This window comes from Falco punctatus (assembly GCF_963210335.1).
Source record: "Falco punctatus genome assembly, chromosome: 1".
NCBI classification, from domain to species: Eukaryota; Metazoa; Chordata; class Aves; order Falconiformes; family Falconidae; genus Falco; species Falco punctatus.
Window position 1 is genome coordinate 6,026,450 of NC_137580.1, and position 17,910 is coordinate 6,044,359.

General features: G+C 42.0%; 1 protein-coding gene across 1 annotated transcript in view; it reads right to left on the reverse strand.

The window, feature by feature from the left end:
- Nucleotides 1-17,910, reverse strand: part of ANKRD50 (ankyrin repeat domain containing 50) — a 121,784-nt gene that overhangs the window by 44,864 nt on the left and 59,010 nt on the right. The window contains exon 1 of the mRNA XM_080373768.1: nt 1-17,910. This exon is cut by the window's right edge and continues 59,010 nt beyond it. The gene's annotated coding sequence lies outside the window, so the exon portion shown is untranslated.

A 17,910-nucleotide genomic window follows, 5' to 3' on the forward strand; every position in this document is an offset into this window, starting at 1 on the left:
CTCCAGCCGTCGCCCCAGCCGCCGCTCCTGCTTCAGGCTCGCCCCGTGGCGCCGCGCCCCTCCTCTTCCTCCGGGCTCCCGCCCCCGGGCCGCCGCCGTGCCAGGCCCGCGGCCAGCCCGGTGCGCGGCTGCCTCAGCCCGTTTGGTACTCTCCTCGGCGCCTCCTTGACCCTCCTCCGCCCGGCCCGGCCCCGCCCCGCCGCCCCGCCCCCTCCGGCGCCCGCCCCGCCCCCTTCCTCTCCAGCGCGTGCGGCGGCAGGGGCGGGGGTAGATGCCGCCTGACATCTGGGGACAAGTAGTCCTTAGGCGGAGGGAGACGGGCGCGCGCTCGCCGCTACTGCCGCGCCGACCCCTTCACCGCCCTTCCCGCTGCCCCGGGCTTTGTCCCGGCCTCCGCCGGCCGCCCGCCCCTCCTCAGCGCCCGCGGCGGCGGGACCCTTCCGGCGCGGCCCTGCAGGGGGCGGCAGCGCGGCTCCCTCCGCCGGGGGCCGCGGGCACGGCCGCCGAGACCGCCCCGGGGGGCGGCGGGCCGGGCTGGGGGGAGCCGAGCGCGGTGCCTGCGGCTCACGGGTGCCGGCCCGGCCCCGCTGGAGAGAGCAGCAGAACTTGAGAAACGAAGGTTCCGGAGGGAGAGGGCCCAGCCGGCAGCGCAGCCCCGGGGCGCCTGATGGCAGCCCGGGCGGCCCGGCGGGGTGCGGCGGCCCGGCGGGGCTGGACCCCTTCTCTTCCTCTGGGAGCCACCGCGGGCCTCGTCGCCCCCCCGCTCCCTGCCGCCGGACTGCTGCCCCGTTCTCGCAGTGCCCGGCCCGGCCCGTTCCAGGCGGGGTGCCGTTGCCGGGCGGAGCAGTGCGGCCCGCGGCGGGAGGCGCGGCGGGGCGGCCGAGCCCCCGGCAGCGGGGCTCCCCGGCGGGGCACGCCGGCCCTCGGCGGGGTTCCCCGGCGGTGGCGCCCCCCGGCTGCCCAGGCACCGCGGCACGGCCCCGCCGGCGGGACGGGGCGCATCGCGCTCCCCGCCTGGCACCGCCGCCGTCGTGAGCGGCCCTCGGGCTGTGCCGCCGGTGGAGCCCGACGAGCCGTCGGAAGCGCGGGCCTTGGTGTGGGCGAAAGCAGCGCTTGCCCCGTGGAGAGCTTCGGAGGGGCTCTGTGAAGCCCCCTCCACCCGCGACAAGAAAGCGAGCGCTTTCCCTTTGTTTCGGCTGCATGATACCAAGGGAGGGAAGGATTTTCATTAGAAGTCGCTCCCCTTGGAGCTGGCTGCATTATTTATGATAAGGCGCTTTTCCATTAACTGTTGGATCAAGGTCTTTATGATTACTAAATAGCCCTTCATTTTAGCACGGCTCTGTGCTAAATACCAGGTAATTATTGTGGAGTACACACTGAATATACCCATATGATACAACTGTGATTTAGGGCCCTTCAAGGAGCATCCCAAGATTCTTTGTAGGAACAAAATGAAAAATGAAATAAGTTCAGTTGGTATACTGAAGAGCTTAGAAAAACAAGTCTGTCTGCTTTTGAAAACCAGTAGAACAAGTTTGAAGAACCTTTGGAAGCAGTGAATTACAAATTTGCAAAGCAATTGGGAGTGGGGGAGAAACAGAAATAAGAGTACTAAGAAAAAGTTATGCAGTTATTTTGATGGGGGGGCAGTGTTTAAGCTTTCTTGGTTGGGTTTTTTTAACCATACACTTTAGGCAGATAGTCTTCTCGAGACCTTTTTTACCCGCACCCCCAACCCCCAGCTGTACCACCCTTCCATTTTGAAAAATTGTGGAAACTGAAGACTTCCACATCTATATATCCAAAGCTATAACAAGTTCCAAAAGACTTCGAACTGTAAAAATATTTTCTTTTCTTTTCTTTTTTTTTTTTTTTTTTCCTCTTAGCAGGAAGGAATAGAGAGAGATAAAATTTGGATTGATGGAATTGCAGGTCTGGTCAGCTGAGTTGGCTAAAGACAAAGCAGAGGCTGACAGAGGGAAAGAAAATGTCAAAAACCCCACAAGAGATAATTGCATATTCAACACGTGAAGTAGACCTTAGGCACAAACATTAGACTGGTAGGTGATCAGGACAAACAAAAGAATGAAATTGGACAATGGTGAGACCCAAGAGAAAGTGCAGCTTCTGCTTTTCTGGTGACCAGGACAGAAGTGAAACCCCAATTTACATGAAAAGGTGCTGTCAGATTTCACAACATCTGATATGAATATACCACAACAGCAGGAGGAATAATAGCATGGTTTGCTAAAATCAGAGAGATTTAAATGTAATCACAATGGAGTTCCAGATAATAATTGTAAAAATACTAACCTTTCCATGCTATGAGGTAAATCCTACAACTGAACAGATGACAGTAATTTGATTTTAACATGAGACAGCGAACACAAAATAAGTACCCCAACGAAACTTAACTTGCGGGTACTGTATCTGAGCAAAGCTTCCCTTTAGGTTATCGCTTCTACAGCTAACATAAGCAGTATTATGTATATGTGGGAATGGCATGGGGAAGGAGAAGAGGGGGTGGGAGGGGGGAATAAAAGTAGGAAGAAAATGCAGCAGGCCTACAATATAATTACACTCTTGTCACTGGTAGGATTTTTAGTCTTTTTCAAGAGAAGGTAAAATATTGCAAGAGCCAAAGTATGATCTGCACAATTCTTTCCAAAAGGATGTACGTACCACCTAAAGGGGAAGGTTGGTAGTGGCCTTGTGTTGACCTCCAAAAATTCTGTTGGGAAGCAAAAGCATATAGACATTTTTGATGATAAATATTTGTTTATATTTAAAACCAAAAGAATAAACCCACAAAAAACAACAAACCTAAAAAAACTTCAAAGGGTTAGAAAAATGAGATTGTCATGAACTAAGAGGCACAGCTGCTTAGGCTGGGGTCTTTCATCTGTACACAAACTTAAGACCCTGAAATCAGCCTTCAAAAGCGAGGAAGGCATTTTGTTATCAAGTTTATTTGCATAGTACCTCCTATATATAACATGACAGCCTACATGACATGATCCTTGTGAATTATTATAGCTAAGGGTCAGATACTACTGATATAATTGTGCAATGTTGTAGTTAATGAGATATCAGGATAAGAACCAAACCTTATTTTGTGGTTTTGTATAACTTAGTTTGACATAGATAGCAAACCAATGATGATATAATTGGATGCAACCTTGCAGGCTACAAGACTGACAGATAAGACCTAAGAGACACAAAGATGATGAAACCAGTCAAAGTTTCCTATCTGAAAAAAAAAACCAAAACCCTCTCTCTTCTTTTACCTTCAGTAGTCTGAAGCTGTAGTAAACTTCCTGCTTAACCTGAGCCACGCTGAAGTACCTGGTTTCAAAATATGATGGGAGGTTTGTATCATGCATGACTTTAGGTATGGTTTTATAGCTAAATACTGGTTAAGGCTAAGAAAATGGGAAGGAACGTTTAGTAAAAAGTTTACACAAAAAGTTGTAACGTTATGAAGTCTACGCTGATACAGAAAAACCTGAGGGGGTGCGTTAAACAAAAACCTGTTATGCTGCATGATTTGTCATATCTTTTTCAGATTATTAGAAAAGACTATTACGCGTTTTTCAGTTGTTTTTAACAGTTTCAGTATGATGTGATTTGGATATGAAAGCAGTCGGTCCTGGTGGGCAAGAGAACTCAATTGATTACGAGGAGAAAGGATGAGACTGGTACGTAAAGTCATCAAAATCTGAGCCATCATATGAAAACGTAAACTTTCGTTTGCTGTGTATGTAGTTTGGAGCACTGTTACCAGTTTGTCTCTTCTATTTCGTGCATGACTGGGATCCGCTGCGGGTCCCATGGTCCAGGTGTGCACACCTTCCACCAGTTCGGAGCCAGCTTTGCACGCAAAGGGAGCAGAGCTGCAAATCCTTGCAAGCTTGTAACGCCTTTGGTAAAGCTTTTGGTAGGCAGTGATTCACATCCAAAACTAAATGCTTTGCAAGGGTGGGCCTGAGGTGTGATTATCTATTTAAACATGTAGTAGTCATTTTAACTACTTTTCTAACTTTAAGTTACCAATTCTCATGCATAATTATGTATTAATTCAGATACTTTCATTCTCTGACAGGTAAAATTAGTGAAGTTGATGGTAAATAAAGATAGTGTAGACTTAGTATAACGTAAGAACATTAACATAAAAATTTTATAATTTCCCAAGCAAATTGTGGAAGTCTTATCACATGAAATATTTAGACAAAGGCATGTCTCTGATACTGATGTTTCAGGTCTCAGTCCCAAATCTAGGGTGAGATGCACTTTCATCTTGGGCCTCTCAGTATCATGTAAGATGCTTCCACAAAACCGTCTGGAAGTCCTATACGTGAGCAGCTGGTGTCCAGGCTGGTATCCATGGCAGTGTTTGTGGGTCCCTTTCCTCAGGACTGCCACTCCACTGGTTGCTTCTTGAGCCTAGGGAGATGCCTGTGGTTGCTCTGTCCCCCATACAGAGCTCTGCACCTCTCCTTACCGAACTTCAGAAGGTTGCTGATGGTCTGGTTTTGAAGTTCAACAGGCTCCCTCTAGACTGAAGCTTGCTGTATGCCATGCCGGCAACTTCTCTTGTGAGGCGCAGTGCCCTCCACAAGTTGCACTGTGTCATCATCCGGGCTAGCGGTGAATATAATGGAAAACATCAGGCCCCAGTATTGACCTTGGAGGCCCCCACGAGTCACTGGCTGCCACATGGATGTTGTGCTGCTGATCCACAACACGGATGTTGTGGATTCTCTGAACCAAGCCCTGCAGTTTCCGACCCACCCGATCATCCATTCCTCCAGGCCATAGTTCCTCAGCTCCTAAATGAAAATGCTACGGGGGGTGTCAAAAGCCTTGCCGGGGTTTGGTTAGGTCATATTCACCATTTGCCGACCACCCACACAGTCAGTTGTGCTGGTAAAGCACAGTGTGCCTGACTTTGTCACATGCTTGGGAATGGGCTCCAAAGCAGATGGGCTTCAGGAGCTCCTCAGAAACTGAGGTGAGGCTGACCATGGAGTTCCCTGCATCGTCCTTCCTGCCTTTTTTAAAAAGGAACATAATGCTGGGTTGGTTTGTTGGTGTGTTGGTTGTTTTTTTTTTCCCTCTCATTTTCAGGGACTTCCCCTCACCGTTGTGATTTTCAGTAGATGAAGGCAATAGTGTTCTTTTACATAAGAATATAGCTAGGAAGTATAATAGTTCCTTTCAGCTCCTTCCTCAAGCAGTCCTCATTACCCAGTAATTTGGGTGAAAGTACTATCTATCCCATCTATTGAAACTGGATCTCTGTGAACAAAGGATGCAGGAATGATTGAGCTGAAGCAAAATTAAACAAAAGATCCTGGATGCGATAATGTGGTGGCTGGAACATTTGGCCAGGAGAGGAGGGAGCTGTATTCTCATTTGCCCCTGAAAAGGAAATTGTTCCCATTTCCAGGCTGACAGCATTAATTTCTAGGTCATTACAGAAATGCCACCACAACATATTCTAGTTGCACTTTGGTGGCAAATGTTTGCTGTGCTTTGGGTTGAAAGAGCAATTATCTGCTCCTTGATAAACAAGGGCCAGGATCCGTGCCCTCTTTCAAACAGCAGCATCTCTCCTGTAGCCACAGAAAAGGGAAGAAGAGGTTTGCGTCCACGTATCCTCATCCTTTGTGCAAATACATACGTGCATTGAATCCCCCAGCAGTGGTGGATGGTCATTTTGTAGCTTACAAATGGAATTAAGACAAACTCAAAAGACCTGCTGCCCGTGCCTGGAAGAGATGGTGGGTGGGAAGGGGGGCAGGTATGGAGAGGAGCCCACGCTGCCTGGCTTAAGGCACTTACCGGCTGGCAGCTCACCCTCCTCCGCAGCACAGGAGCAAAGAGGCAGGGCAGGCAGGCCTACCCGAGCTGGAGTATCAGCAAGAAGTAACGCATCGAAGTGCAGCCAAGCCAGGCTGCCAAAACCAGAGCAGAGCACAGCAGCAGTATTGCAGATACCATAATTGTGTGAACGCCTGATAGCTTAGATATCTTTTCTGTCAACGTGTAGTTATAACTGTGTTTATATCTACTACTACGTGATACTATCATCCTAGTAGTACAATTGCTCATCACTGCTATGCTGTCAAGAAAAACGCTTCTCCAGATGGCTGGTCAAAATAAGAGCCCAGTTTAAATGCTCTGCATTGCTTCTGAAGTAGCCTTTTTCTTCCTCTCTCTTGACATGAGAGCACCATCCTCGCAGTGTAGGCACCGGATTGCACACTAAATCTAGCCAGCAGTCTAGGAGACACTTTTATGCCTCTTGGGCAAAAGGCCAGGTGTTGGCTTTCAAGATTTTCTAGGATATCTTTTTTTAATAAAAAATATATATACACACTAATATGCTTCTGCACAGAACTAGGAAGAGACAAATCTATTTAATAATTGATACTAATTTTCTGACAATTATTAGGCATGGGTTTAGCTGGGTGTCTGGAAAATACATTGGAATTTTTAGGCAGCTAACCAAAAAAAAATCCAAAACGACTGCTTTTAGCGTCGAAGAAATGGATGCTGATGTAGTGCTCTGGAGTGCTATAGTCTGTCCGGCCTGTGTCATTCTAACCTTGAATACTGCTGTGTATACAGGAACATGAATATACTTCAGCTTTCTCCTACTTTGAAGTAACGTGTTACCCATTATTTGTGCAATATGAATTACAGTGTAACATTACCATTCTGTTTAATCACAGTTGACAATGCACAGGTCTGGTCAAAATTAATAGTGAAGTATAATATTCTGGAAAACAGGTACTGCAGTTGATAACTAGCTCTGTCGGATGAAAATGTATAAGGAACTGGGAAGAATTTGAATGTTGTTAAATGATGGGATGAAAATGCCTATGCACTGGAAAAAAATCTGCAGCAGTAAGCCATAAGAGAAAAAGTCACTTTGATTTAGTTACGTGAGTGGGATCAGAAACATATTCAACATCATTCTCAGACCAGGTATGAAAAAGATGAACAGTTGCCTAAGAATATAATACATATATGAATAATCAGAATTGCTACAATAAAAAGACTTCATGCTGGTGCAAGATTTTGTATAAGCTTAGTGAAATCTAACAACAAACTTAATGTGAGAAATGAATCAGCTGTAAACTTCGGGAAATTTTGTGTACAAATAGTTTAAGAGCATCTTATATGTTCCTCATTTAGTCTCACTGTTTTCATCAGTTTGCGTTGCAAGCAGTGTCTGAATGCTTGCCTTAACCTGCTCTGTGATCTTGAGCAGCTCACATCACCTTACCTGCTTCTTTTTCCCCGTCAGTACAATAGAAATAGAAAATCTTTCCTATCTCCTTTCTTATGCCTGGTCAAACGACAAGCTATAGCAAGATTTGCCAAAATATTTTGTACCACTTTAGTAACAGAAGGTAGCCATATACTTGTTCTAGCTGGCTAAGTATGTCATCGAATCAGTGTGAGCTATTGAGCCTAAACCATAAGTAATAAATAACCAAATGTATATGGTTGTCCTGTGTATGGTCTTACAAACTTCTACCTAACCTTATAGCAGCTCATAAGCTTTTGAGCGACAAGGCATGCTGATATACTATAAAGAGTCAATTTAACTCATTTTCTCTCCATGAGTTTACCCTGTCTCAAGGCAGTTTCTTGTTATTTGTGAAGTCATGCATTTTAAACACTCTGCTGCAATCCTTGTGCAGGCAAGCTGCTCATTTGCCAGAAACCCCCAGGTCAGTAAGCACTTGCTGTTACACTTCTGTGTTTCTTCTGAATTTGTGGGTGCTCTGTAACTCATCATTTCAGGACTGAGAAAGTAACAGGATTTAATTTCCTCCATCCTTTTAAATAAACTTCACCCCAACAGGGAGCAGCCTGCTCCATCTGAAGCTGGGTAGATGTTCTACTAGTCATTGCACTAGCTGCAAGACTACTACATCTATCAAATGCAAATGTCTTTTTATCTATAAGTTAAGCTTCCAGCGTTATCAGCATCTTTGAAAATAGTATGGAATGCAATCATGCCCATCTTTATTCCTTAACATAAGGCATGCTTAAAATAGCAAGTACAGATCATCCTTTCTTATGGGGAGACTCAAGTAATGCCAAGCATATACAACAGCTCAGCGAGAGCACTGGAGGAGCAAGGAGCAGAAGAGCTCAAAGCTGTTGGTGGCCCTTGGCCAGCAGCATTGCTCCTCGGGTCACAGGGCAGCTCAGGCGTTTGCCCTACCCAGGCTAAGGCAGGGAAGAAGAGGGTGGAACACTGCTTCAGCATCTTCCCTCACTGCACCGAGGTCTATTTGAAAAGTCATACCCATTGCTTGTAGATTTGTTTTTGTGCTTACAAAGTTAGTAACTACAAATGATCAGCCTAATCCTAACAAAACTAACTTTTTTTTTTGGCAGACTGGGGCCACTAGAGTGTTATAGACACTCAGAAAATGAAATTATTAATGACAAATTGATTCAACATGGATAAAGATACAAGACTTTTTTTGTTTAATCTGTTTCACTGCATCTATGAAATCACTTGATTTAGTCCTTTTCTAACACCTTTCTAAACAGAGAAAATACATAGCGAGATGATGTATTTTTAGACTGTATTTTGGATACATTTGCTTAGATTAATTGCAGATCACCTTGATCTAGAAAAGGAAGCTAAAAAATATTCCTAGAAGTGTCCTATTAGACTTTGAAAATAAAATAAAAAACAAATGAATGTCAATTGAAAAACAGTATTTGCATTTTGTGTGGGAATGAATTTAGTTTGATCATTAATGTCCTTTGATAAGCAGAATTTCATTCACTTCCTCTAAATAAGAAACTTGCTCTATTTTCCATCTTCCAGACTATCTATTCTAATGGATTTTACAAATCCAAAATTATTCCTTTTATAAAGGGAATAAAAAGGAAATAATCAAATTATGTTTCCTCACACAACACATTAAAATAATTCAAAATTGTAGGCACATACTAGAAGAGAAGACTCATAAAGCAACTAGCTTTTCCACTTGCTATTTTCCAACGTGACAAAAATCAAGAATTTTTTTATGGGCTAAAATGTAGTTTGCCATGTCATAATAGTAAAAAAAAAAGAATTTTCTGCACCTACCAAACACAGAAGTCACATGGTTTACTTACACTTTACAAGCTGAAGGTGACTCAGGAGAGATTCAGAAAGTACATAAAGTTGATTCAGGGCAGATACTAACTTTGGATATTAAAGGTATTTGTAGAAATTCACAAACCCCACTGTTCTCCAAAGGGCAGTGCCTGCAGATACGTAGATAGCATCAGTAAAGATGGATATAGAGTTGCATTAAACACTGCAGCACGAAATAGAAAATGTGGGTAGCTTTCCTCCACAGAGCAGCAGTCAGAGCTGGAGAATGTTCTTTTCTGTGCCTGTGAAGCATGCAATAATCCACTGCAACCTAAACAGCAGAGCTAATATAAATAACAGCAACAACTTCCAGAAATACCCTCTTTCACAGTAACTGGCCAAAACTTCTTTTAAATTGACAGATACAGATTTTTCCAAAGTAGTTTGGATTTCAGTGGCGTTTGTTTTGGACCAGTGTACTGGGAACCTGGAAAACAAACGTCGTGATGGCTTTGAAACAGCTCTTCAGCAGCACCAAGTGTGATGATACATTACTGGATATCTTACTGTTTCGCTATTAACCATCTCCTGCTGTTCAACATGCATTGCCAAATACCCTACCTTTTCTGCACTGCATTGGCACGCTGTAGAAATCCAAACTGAAGTAAAAATCCAGGCCACATCTTTAAAGCTCCTAAGGTTTGGGTACGGGTTGTTTCCATGAGTGCCTCATCTTCATAAAATCCTGTTAACACTCTTAGGCAGACAATGAAATTGAAACCTGTGAGAAGAGGTGAAGATCTGGCTTATGCAGCAGATGGTTTATGGCAATGGTTTATGGCTATGGAATACACTGCCCGAAAGGATTAAAGGATATTTAGATGTAGAGCAAGGCTCGCCTCATAATTTTAGCTTTCTCTTGAAAGCAAGCCTCCAAAAAAGTCTGAAAAAGGTACAAATGGAGTTGAGGTTAAAAGAGGGGGAAAGAAAAAAAAAAAAAGCATGAATTTGACAATACGGTTCCTCTGCTAAAATTAACACTAGTCTGTGCTGAAAGTGGCATATTAAACTAAACAAGTTACCAGTCTGACCTATTCAGCTCCTTATAGGTGAATTCCTGTGATCCTAAATGTGCAGGAAAACTGGGAAAAAGTGCAAAGTCCCCTGTGTTACACAGTCATAAGCAGCAGACAAGGGCAAACGATAAGTTGTCTTTGCTGGCTCTACTGAGTCTTGACAAGAACACTCCAGTACCTGGGTGCTGGATGTGCTGAGAAACATTAAGAGTTGGCACACAGGACCTTGAAGTTGAGGATTTAGCAGGAAAAAAAAAATAATAGAAGGATTTAAATGGATTAAGTGGGTGATGAGACTCAGGCAGAAGGAGGTGGAGATAACTTTAGCTGTCTGGTAAATGAGAAGAGGGAGAGGTGATAAATGGAGCCTGAAGCCTCCACAGATTAAATTATCTGGGAGGAAGGCAGGTGTGAATTACTGGAAAGGCACAGGGAGCGAAGGGATTTCTCTATCTGCTGGCGTAAGGCAGGTTCCCCTTCAGCTGACACTGTCATGGTGGTGGAAATGCTTGGAGCTGTGTCTACCCGCAGACGTATCATCTAAAGACTGGGGAATAATTCTCAACGCAAGAGGAGCAAGAACTTTTAGTGTCCCACTAGAAACTCAATGAAGTGAAACAGAAGGGCAGCAGAAAGATCAACCTTGACATATATAGGAAAACGTCATTAGTTGCCGTGGAAAAGACAATCTTAGTATAATGGAGAGGATTGAAAGCAGTCTGCAGAAAACCGAGGAAGCTGCCTATACAGCGGATAGACATGCTGAAAACGTTGCTAGAAATCAATTGCACATTCATGGCATCAACAGGTTTTCAATCACATTGCCAAGAGTTTCATTCTAAAATCCTTTTGCGACTATTTTCAGATCGATCTGTATTTCTCAAGTGGTAAGAATCTGTTTGGTGGCTGTGACTCCGTTATCGTACCTGCCATGTTTTGCCAGTTTTTAACGTGTTTATTTTCTTCCCCTTTGACCACTAATCAAAAGGGTAATCACCACTGCCCTTAGAGTAAAACAAAATAAATAGATTAAAGCCAGGTGTATCAGGAGATCTGTCAGGTTTGGCAGAAAAATAGAAAATAAATTCAATGACTTTCTAATTAAGAATGATAAATTACATCCTTGTATTAAGCCACTATATTAAATCCCATGTTAAGACACTAATTAGTGTCATTGCCATAACAGAACAAAAAAAAAATAGTTGTTTCAGTCCTTTGACAAGCATTCCAGATTTCAGGAGTCACTGAAAGTCAGGTAGACACTTTCTACTTTGCAACAGCTTTTTAAGGAAAGTGAATAGTTAAGTGGCTGCTTTTCAAGGAGTTTTAGACTCATCTGTTGTTTTTTTCTTGCACTATATTCACAGCATTAAAATCAGTGGAAGAGGATTAAGTTTTTTACTACTAATTCGGAGTCTTATTAGTGGAGGTAATAGCATTCATGTGTATCAACTGCTTTATAATCCTATTGACACAAACTAAAGTCAGATGTGAGTAGTATACAGGTGCAGGGTGACCACAGCAGTTTTACCATCCAGCAAGTCTCTATGCTCTCGTTTAGTAGAAATATTTTTTTTCAATAATTTCATACTTACATTTTCTTGTATTCAAGCCGTGCACCTTATCCACGTGCATGGGCTGGTTATGTTCCTCAGCATTTTGACTGCATTTGACAACCCTCTCAACAGAAGGTTACAACCACTAAATCCTCTGCTAGCTTGTTAAGTAGCTAGCTTGATTTTTCTAAACAGTCCTTGAGATCCACCCACACCATGAAGAGTAATTCCCTGCAAATGAAATCAAATTATATTTAATCGGGGAATTTAATTATGCCATGGCAATAGGTATTTTTTGAATGCCATAGATTAGATGGATTAATCAGATGCTCAGGAGGTAGGCGGTTGATATTAATAAGGCAAAATTTGCTTGCACTGTATGTACAGACATTTCTGAAACTGCCAGCCAAATCAGAAAGGAAGGATTTGCATTTGTACTTTTAATGAGAAATAAATCAGTAGAAGCTGTGCAGTTAAAACAAAAGCAATCACCATTTTCAGCCAAGCAGAAGAGTGCAAAAACAGTATAAATTTTTAATAAATACAGCTTCACTGGATGCTGACTGACACTTCAATATTATCTCACTAGAAATGTATAATAATTAGTTGGGTACTTCAGCTTTCTGAGGAACATTATTAACTATATTAGAATTGCAGTCAACTCAGGAAATCAGATTCCTAAATATGCTGAAGCCGATGCGTGTTTTTATACACATCATCTGAGAAGGAGAAGGGGTAATGAACGCAAGTGCAGTTAGGACGATACAACACACATTTTAGGAACTTAGACACAGATTTTCCTTAGCTTATGCCTGAACTGGAACTGTTTCCAGCTCCACAACAGGGCAAGACCCCAGTATAAAAGCAGTGCCTGCCCTGGAAGCAGCACGCAGCCGGAGTGGGGAGGTGGCCCGAGGTGCCATGGGGAGAGTGCAGCAGCAGCAGCAGCCCTCATAGGTATGGAGTCAGGGCAATATGATATATAATTATATTCATGTTCTCATTATATAGCCAGATGACTCAGACACATGTTGCTGCCGTTCCTAGGAGCATAAAAAAATTTGGACCACACCAGCCCCCACAAAAAAAAAAAAAAAAAAGAATTAAAAAAAGCTGTCATCACACTGGTTTGTAAGCAAGGCACATTGTCACCTTTATGAAAATATATTTCATTAAGAACAACATCAATGTGACATTTTCATTTAATCCTAATGACTGCATAATTATTAATTACAGCAGCTACAGAAGCAAAGTCCCAGGGAAGCGGAGATCTCAGTCATATCTTCACAGTTGCCAGGTACTTTAGCATTATTTAGCCAGGGGGAAAAAAAACCCAAACCAAATAGCCATTATTTTTGAGAAACAGTCATCGTGAATATAGAAATTCTGCCATAGTCACTGGAGGTTCTTTCATGTCAGTCTTAAAAAAAAAAAAAAAAGCATTATATACATCTTTTCTTTTGTAAATGTTATGATCACACCTTGAAGTTGCCAATATATTGAACACACACATCAAACAATATTGTCAGCATCGGACTAAATCCTGCTGAGTTAATAAGTCAGCATGATTCTCATTATGAGTTACACAATTATATTCTATTATTTATAACATCTATGCTAATTTAAATCTACTTTCTTCTGTTTAAGCAGTTGGTACTTCAAATATTTCATTTAAATTAGTGAAATAAGACTTTTGTTTTAATCAGATCTTTTTCAGATTGAGCTACGCTCATTGCAAATAGAAAAGCCAACTTTTAGCAAGTTGAGGGAGAGAAATTGAAATTGTCAAACACACAATATAACTTTTTATAGTTTTTCGAAATTACAGGATACTTTGAAAGGAAGAAGCATTTCCAATGCGTTTCAGAATTGTCAGTATTTGCATCCATTTTTTTTTTCCTTTTTGCTGCATTAAACATTGTATATTTAGAGTAGAAGCTGACACAGAGGGGATGATGTAGCTCCCAGTATTTCTCCCATACTGAAGTACAGAAGACAAAAATAAAAGTGGATAAAAAAATGGATTAAGCTACACTAGTTGTGCTCAGTGTGGTGGCCTGAAAACATATAAAGAGATACCATAAGCACCATTTTTTATGAAGGTTTCACATTAAAATTGGCATTTTTAAGACCTCTTTGTGGAGTTAATTTCGAAGGATGGCAGCGATAGCCTGAAGTAACCTTCAGATAACTTTCAAACTTCACTTCTGTATTTTAGATAGAGCCACATTTCAGTAGCCTTTCTGCTTTAATCCTTGCTCACATGTCTAACTGCATGAATGGGTCATCTCACAGTCCTGTTAGACTACCAGTGTCTTTAAAGCTGGACAGTGAGGTTCACACATAAGGTTTGAATCTGGCTGTGTACCCTAAATAACTCTGTGCATATTTGCCTGTGGAGTAACATCGAGCATTGTGAGTATATACGTGTATTTGTGCCAGAGGAAGCCGTCTGCAGGCAGGCATTCAGTGCATGCTTATCTACCACACAAAGGTGTCTGTCTGCCTGTGAGAACCCAGGTTATTTCTGAAAGGATACCCGTAGTGAAGATACCATGGGTCACTTAGACACCTATTAAAAATTTGATCCTTAGAGATGAATTTTATTTTTTTTTTTTTTTTTTTTTTTGGTATTAGGTATATGCAACTATTCAGATTTGTACTCAAATATATTCATACATAAAATACTATGAATCTTCATTGAAATTTAGAGTCCTTTAAAACTTCACTTGATACCAAATTTGTTCTTTCATGGTCTATTTACAATACAAATAGGAAAACTTTACAAAGCACTTGGTAAAGAAAAAAGATTAGCCAGCAAATCTTTGCTTAAGAATGAGTGCCCCTTAACATACCCACAGCAGGTTGCAAATTTGAGAAACATTTATGGACTAGCACTGAGTAAACATCAACACTCCTTTGTTAAGTAGATGCTGGTCAATGTGTTTATCTGTGGAAAATGCTGGAGATATGCGTTGTAGTATGGCAAAGTGCAGCAGCATCAGGAACAAAGACATCTTTAAGAAACATGGGACTAGAAAGGCTGTGACTACTGTTAGGGGTCTAGGCAAGCATTTTGATGAGTTAAAGAGAAGGCAAACACAGGAATACCTGGGAAGGTGTTTTTTATGGTCATTAAATGACAAGCAGGTGTGTTACAAGGATGTCTATGTAAAAGCACTGTATCAAGGCTATTAATGTACCAAAGGTCTTTAGAGTTAGAAAACTGAGAGGGGAGAAGTTAGGAAACCTTCACAGGGAAATGTGAAGTCTGTCCTAAAGGACATGAACAGATTTGCAAAGCTTTGTTCTAAAGCTCAAAAAACATGGTTAATAATAGTAAGTAACAAGACACTGGAATGGAAGAATTTAATTACAATGCCAATTATACACTCTGTAAAGAGTTCTGGGACATGGAAGACAGCATAGCAAAAAGGAGGACAGTGTAAGCTTTAATTAAACTCGGAACATAGAACTGGCCTTCCAAATCAAGCATTATTTCTAGGAGGCAAGGACAAGTGCAGAGCTGTGTAAATGTGTGAACAGAATTTTGGGTTACAGCCCTGCAGCTTTCTCAGAGGAAAATACTTTGACAGATGCCGAGTGGGACTACTTCTTATGTTGAACCCAAAGGCAACCAAAAAAAGTTAAAATCACTTCATGGTATCCAAGAAAAATCTAAAAGTAGTCTTGATGTGTAAGGCTCCGAGTTTATTTTTTTTCCCCAGGTCTGGAGTGAAGTATGGGAAAGAAAACAGAGACTAACAGTCTGATTCAGATAAAACTTAAACACTACTCTGTGCAATTTAGGACAGTTTTCTTCCCATGCAAAGACCAATCCCCTTGCTCTTGTTACATACTTGGCCACAATTAAAGCATTGATCCAACTCTTTGTGCAGTTTAAACACATCTGCATCCGTAAACATGAACGGGACCATGCTAACTTAACTTTAGCCAAGGATCTTAGTCCACTGCCTTTAGGGGTAAGTGGTCTGAACTGGCAATCTGCCAGAAGATCAGGAAGTATGCTCACTGTCTGCATGCAAAAAAATTGTTCCTGATCAGAGTTCTCCATGATAAACCATCAGTGAGTCTTTTCCGGAGAGTTGACAAAAGCCTTTAGTCTTAAACTAAAACAACAGGTTCTTGGCAATGACATCTGAAAATGTCTATCATTTAAATGGTGGGAAAGGCAAAGTTGTGAAGGTTTGTTATTTGCTAGTCAATGCTTTGTATCTCACTATCTTGGAGTAATACTTCTATTCAGTGTTTTTTGTGATCCTTGGCCTAGTATAAGGTGACACCACCACAGTCAGAAGTAGCCTGTGGTCCATGGCTTGAGGACACCAGCCACAACAGGAGCAGACTTTGGATGATGAAGCAGATGAGCCTAAGACAAGACAAAATCGTTCTGGTGATGACAGCAGGAGACTGGACAGATCCCATGATACACACACATCCTAAATCCATCAGTTGCATGGTTAAACCTGTAGTAACAAGACGGACACTGACCATCAGTGAATGCAACAGAACTTAGGACAAAATAACTCACAGTATTTCCTCAAGTCCACTGTGACTGGAACAGAAGAATCTTTATACCTCTTTTCTAGGCCTGGTCTGGAGCAAAGCCACCCTCGCACAGTGTCAGTGGTACAGCTGGTTATGACAAAAACACTTGTGAAAGAACAGTTCCACCTCTGAACATGTCCAGCATCAGTTCTCAGACAGCCCCTCTAGGATGCAATGAAAGCTGTTTGGCACTTTCTGAATGGTTTGTAGGGGGTCAGAGAAATAAAACTTTTACACACAACACACACCCATTTCATTCTGTGAAGGTTATAAAAATGCGTACATTTAAAACCTTGCTAGCTCTGCACAAATTTATGGTCATTCATGAATATGAAGTATTTTAAGCATGTAGAGTGCTTAGTCACATTCTTAAAAATTCAGCTATCTGTAGTAATATGAACCTTCTGTTTCTCACTGATGTGAGTCCTGTCCCGTGTAAATAGCTGCATCCAGGAAAAAACCCAATCACCATTTATATACCTGCAGGTGACAAGTTAACTTCTATATTTAAGGGTACATATGTACTATCTAGCATCAGATAGTGGTACAGCCATACTTGCTCACAATTTCATCATTTACTCATGTCTGGTTGGCTTCCCAGTGTATGTTTAATTCTTGGAGAGAAGGAATTATTTGACTGAACATAGATTTAGGGTTAGAAGACTCCACTTTTTCCAAGAAAGCATTGTATAACCCATTTAACTTTAGAAAAAAATAATAATCGGGAAACCAGTCAGGTATTTCTATGGCATACTAAACTCTTCTTTCAAGCCTTGTTAGGTATTACTAGTTACTGGGAGAAAAGGCTTAGAATCAAACATCAGGAAGCAAATCAGCCACAACATTTCTGCAGCCTTTGAAGCAAAATGCATAGTCAGAGTGGAAGGCAGGGGAGAAAAATGAAACCTCAGAGAATTTCTAGTCGTCAAAACCTCATACATTTAATTTGTCCCAGTTGTGCTGGTCTGCACAAACAGTGAGTAAACCACACTGAGGAATCCCCCACAGCTGACCACTACAGGTAATCACAGATATAATGTCACATCTCAATTACAGTGATATATCTTTCAGATCTTTATCTCTACTCATTTGATGGCAGAGATATTCTTGAACCTGCTATCTTCCACAAGCATTTTCCATTGTCTTTGGAAAAGTACTTTCTTTCAAACCTTTTTTTTTTTTACTGTAGGGGGACAGAGCTGCGATTCAAAGTTAGCGCCTCTGGTCAGAGCAATAGCTAGTATGTACCAGATCGCTCTGAAGTGGCAGACCCATGTGCTTTAGCAAACGTGGAGTTTGATACTTTAATCAAGTAGCTAACTGCGCATTAAAGCAACAGAAGGAGAAAAAATAGTTTCCTATGTCTTTGCTTTCTAATAAAAATGGAATAATCAAAGGTTTCCCCATCAACTTGGCATTCACGTTTCTCCCACATGAAATATCTGGGGTTCAGTGCACACTATAGCCCTTCCTTCAGCACATAGGCTAGTACTTTATTTTGCTATTTCCACAGAACCTGCAAGAACTTTGCATTTCTAGGGCTATTAGTCTTCCATCAGATCTGATATCAAGCGACAAATGGATTCAC